Source organism: Nycticebus coucang, chromosome 8, assembly GCF_027406575.1.
Source record: "Nycticebus coucang isolate mNycCou1 chromosome 8, mNycCou1.pri, whole genome shotgun sequence".
Lineage (NCBI taxonomy): Eukaryota > Metazoa > Chordata > Mammalia > Primates > Lorisidae > Nycticebus > Nycticebus coucang.
In genome coordinates, this window is record NC_069787.1 from 71,912,475 (window position 1) to 71,917,567 (window position 5,093).

Sequence of the window (5,093 nt, forward strand, 5' to 3'; positions counted from 1 at the left end):
TGTCTTTTAGTGGAGAAAGCACTTGGGATTAGAGGGCAATAATAATGGCCCTTTACTGCTAGAAATAGCCAGAGAATAATTCTACTCTACCTGGATGAATAGGGACCTGCAAAGGATTAATCATGCAAGCTCACATAATTAATTTCTGTATTTTTATTTCATATTTATTCTTCTTTCATTTTTCTTTACTTAGGCAATCTTAGATAAATTTCCAATTTTCCAAAATTGCCTGCAATGAACCCCCAGAGATTGTTTTTTTATTAGTCTCTTAAGCAAGTTATACAATTCAAATCACCTCTCCCTATCCACCCATCTGCTTGTTTTGCTTTTCTTCCTCTCTGCTGGATTCAGTGTAGAAATCCTCCCTGCCTCCTCTCTCCCCTCCCTGTCCACTGCCCTAAACTCTCCCCCACCGTTCTGTCTATCCTCTCTGTCAGGGTCCAGGGGCCCCTTCTGTTCAGATGGCTCTGGGCCCACCTGTACCGGCCCCATCTGTCAACAAAGCAGCCCCAGCGTCCTACAAACCTGGTGGAGGAAATTCTCCTCTGAAGAATTGACGTCACTAGGTGTTCTCCTGAGAGTTGTGCCCTGAAAAATTAGCTACACTGAGGAAGAATAAAGGGCATTTCAGAGTGGAATAGAGGCATTTGTTCCACTGGAATTAATAAAATACTTCTCCCACATAGGACCACATTTCAATCTTTTGAGCATTATCTAAATCAACAAGAAAATTAAAGAAAAACAGGAATTTAAAAAGTAACCTGTCTTCAGGATAATCAAACATTTTAAGTAATTATTTACATTTTAATACATAAGAAGATCAAGTAAATAAAATCTATTTTGTAAACCTGCCATAACTAAACATATTTGCCAGGTTATTTCATCTCGTTCTTCCAGTTCAAGTAATGCAAAAACCTTTCTGAAAGCAGTCAGTTACAGTTCCTTGGCACTATTTGTAAAGGAGTCAAGGAGTCATACCCCCAAGAAAATCTTTCCTTGAAAGAAAAGTTTATTTTTGATATTTAAAATACCCTGTCTCCTATAAAGTACATATTGTGAAAAAAGAGGAATTCTGTCATTGAATAATACAATCAGTCTTGGCTCCTCGTTCCTGCCTGAAATTTGATTCATATGTAACCCAGATTTGTGTGTTGATTTAGAGACCCAAATGCCACAAGGGGAACAGAATGGTCACAGCCAGCCACTGTAGAGGATATTTTCTGCCAGGACTGAACAAGCTCTCAAAAATGTCTATGGCACCTGAAGTTCATACATTAGAACCCCTTGATGTACAAGCCGGTGTCCTGGTTCTGATGTTCCCTTGCCTGTTTCCTGCATGTGAGCGACGCACTGCAGCAACTCTGTTTATCTGGCCCCTGCACAACATTGTCAGGACACATTTCCATTTTCCAAGTGACTGCTGCCACTGGGCCGCAGTCTGTGCTCATTTCTCGAGTAGCTAAACCCTTTGACACTGTGGTTTTTAATTAAAATTACATTAAAGTTAATCAACCAGAAAGAGGCTGCTGTAGAAGGCAGGTTTGATTGCAACCTGCAAAGGGCACAGAGGCTGCCAACTTGCTAAAGATGTGCCTGCAGATGCCAATCTGCCTACATGAGCCCCACGGATACAGAGCTGCTGAAGAGAGGTCAGTTCTGTTTGCATTTTCCCTGGGACTGTCAAAAAAATCGCAATGGCAGTATCATGGGCATGAAGTTAAAAAACAAGACAAGCCTCTCCCAAGCATACCATCCCAACATTTCTGCTACCGCCCCAAACAACTGATGTGGACCTGTCACATCCCAACTGTTTCCTCTTCAAATGCAGTTAGGCTCAACTGAGAGTCATTAGATTTGTTGTTTGAGGAGGCTATGAATACTTTTAGAAGATCCTGTCTTCTTCTGTTGTTTGGGTTTCTGGCATATGGTGCTGTGTTTGGCTTTGCTTTGTTTTGAAAGGGACAGAAGACATATTTGAATGCTTCAGGCTTCTCTGTTCATCTCCAGGTTCTTTGAGAAAGAGCTTCACTAAGAAATGACTATATGCAGCACAGACTATCTTCGTGAGTTCTGAACCAAGAGACTATCAAATAAAAATTCACGTCCAAGATTTATTAGTTATTTGACATATCCTAAATTCTCTGTAATAGTGTTGAGTCTGAAAGGTAAATTATCTTCCATACCCTTCTTAGATGTTAATTTACCTGACACTTGGTAAGAGATTGATAAATGAATGAACAAATTAATTTAAAAAGTGCCTGTGGCTCAAAGGAGTAGGGCGCTGGCCGCATATGCCAGAAGTGGCAAGTTCAAACCCAGCCCCGGCCAAAAACTGCAAAAAAAAAAAAAAAAAAGTGCATTGTCTATCATAACTAATTCTATCTATGCTTTCTCTCTAAAGCTATACAATCAATGATGTTTTGATTGATGATGGCCCACATGTAATTGTGGTCCCATAAGATTATAATGGAGATGAAAAATTCCTGTCACCTAGTGACATCATAGCCATTATAACACCATAGCACAACACGTTACTTACATGTTTGAGGTGATGTTGCTGTAAACAAATTTATGATGCCAGTCATACAAAAGTATAGCAATTATGTATAGTGCCTAATTGATAATGATAGTGACTATGTTAACTGGTCTATGTATTTACTGTTATTACTTATTATTTTAGAAAGTACTTCTACTTATATAAAAAAAAGTAACTGTAGCCTCACACAAGTCCTTCAGGAGGTATATGAGAAGATGGCATTGTCGTAACAGGGGATGACAACTTCATACATGTCATTGTCCCTGCAGATCTCTCAGTGGGACATGATGTGGAGATGGAAGACAGTGATATTGATGATCCTGACCCTGTGTAGACATAAGCTAATGTGTGTGCTGTGTCTTAGTTTTTTGGGGGTTTTTTTGCAGTTTTTTTTTTTTTTTTGGCCGGGGCTGGGTTCGAACCTGCCACCTCCGGCATATGGGGCCAGTGCTCCATTCCCTTGAGCCACAGGCACCACCCTGTATCCTAGTTTTTAACAAGAAAGTTTAACAAGAAAAAAAGAAAAAAAACATTAAATATTAGAGACACAGAATAAGGATATAAAGACAAAATATTTTTGTGTAGCTATAAAATGTGTTCACGTTTTAAGCTAAGCATTATTACAAAAGATTAAAAAGTTAAAAAAAATTAAAAGTATATAAGTACAAAAAGCGACAGTAAGCTAAGGATAATTTATTATTAAATAAAGGAAAAGAAAAATATTTTTTATAAATTTTGTGTAATTTAAGTGTATAATGTTTATAAAATCCACAGTAAAGTACAATAATGTCCTAGGACTTCATATTTATTCACCACTCATTCAACTGACTCACCAGAGCAACTTCCAGTCCTGCAAGCTTCTATTCATGGCAAGTGCCTTGTAAAAGTATAGAATTTTAAAATATCTTGAACCATGTTTTTACTGTGCTTTTTCTAGTTTTAGCTATGCAAACAGTTACCATTGCATTACAATTACCCACAGAATTCAGAGCAGTGACACGTGCAGGTGTATAGGCTATACCTTGTAGCCCAGGTGTTTAATGGCTATACCTTCTAAGTTTGCCCCATGAAATCACCTATTGACACATTTCTCATTGAGTGATGCATTGACCATTCCTTCAAAAAGTTAGGTGCCATTTTATTTTGTGTGTCAACTCTAATATATTGGTAATTGCTGCTTAAATCATGGTGTCAAGAATGACTCTGAGGCTTTATCCAAGGAATCAAGCAGAGAGAGTGATTTCTCGCAAGAACTATCCTTGTTCTAAGGCTCAGGGACAATATAAAGATTATGTCAGAATTCTGTAGTTGCTTGGAAGTGGACAAAGCCGTGTGGGATGAAGTTTTTTACAAGGAAAGAATGAACTTTGAAAAGGAAGTGTAACTAACTAACATTACTGAGTTTTCTTTAAAAGCTGGCAACCTTTTTATTTCCTAAATCCCTGAGAGGCTTCCTGAGTACACCAGCTGATTCTGATCAACCCACTGGTCTTGTAATTGTTATACTTGGCTAGGCATGTCTATACTATATGCAGGGTCCATTCAGTAACAAGTTACTTTTCTTTTTCTTTTTTTCTTTAGATATAATCTTATTTATTTGTTACTCAAAAAATTTTATTTTTGACTGGATTCAGACTTAGAAGTGGAAGCTTCCAGAGAGGACAGGCTGCATCTCTTAACAATCTGTTCCAGGCATTTTTCTTTGGCCTCCTTCATTCTCTTAGTTGAAAATTTAGGATATTTGACAGTCTCTTCCTTATTTTTCTTAGTATGCTGTCTCATCAGAGCAATGTGCTAGCATTTATGTTGTGGGATGCTCGGAGTTACAAGATGCTTAATCATGGGAGCTTTGGGCCTAGGTTTGTTACCTCCTTTGTTTAGAGTTTTTCTTAAAACATATTGGTGACCATCATCTTCTTTAGATGGATTGAAAAGTTTGCAGATTCTGCCAGCTCTCTGGGGCCTCAGATGATGAGGTACCGTAGTATCAGCCAATCCAGGGATTTCCTCCTCTCTTTTTTGTACAATAAGCTAGTTGAGAAACTCAGGTTGGCATCTTCAATGCAACCCTAAACAGACTTGCTCTTCCTTTCTCCAGTTCTCCTTGGTCTGTAACAGGAATGCCACTTACTCAGTAGCAGACAACACAAGGTCAAGACACCTGCTTCAAGGGTGGACTTTGGTTGTCATTCCCACCACTCATTTGATACACATACCTGTTCTACTCTTCACCCAGAGCATCAGCAACAACTTCTGTGGCTGCACATTTCTCTTAGAAGATATGAAGTTTGCATTCATCAGCCACTTCAATGAGTTTCTGGCAGCCAGTGGCTGGAAAGGAGATACTCAGCTTCATCTTGAAGCAGTTGATTGCCTCCAAGGCACCATGATAAAGATAGTAGCAAGTTTCTTAAGGCAGGTGAGCTCCAAGTGCCATGGCATATCCTAGCTGTTGAATGTTAATGACTGGCAAAGTATATCTCTATAAAAAGCTATTTATAAAAACATAGTTTTTCACTTTGGAAAAGTGAATTCTGTTGCAACAGTGTTTAATATT

The 5,093-nt window shown here is 38.5% G+C and overlaps 1 pseudogene; it reads right to left on the reverse strand.

The window, feature by feature from the left end:
• Positions 1-4,150: 4,150 nt before the first annotated feature.
• Positions 4,151-4,892, reverse strand: LOC128592555 (40S ribosomal protein S6-like; annotated as a pseudogene).
• Between the last annotated feature and the right edge of the window lie 201 nt (positions 4,893-5,093).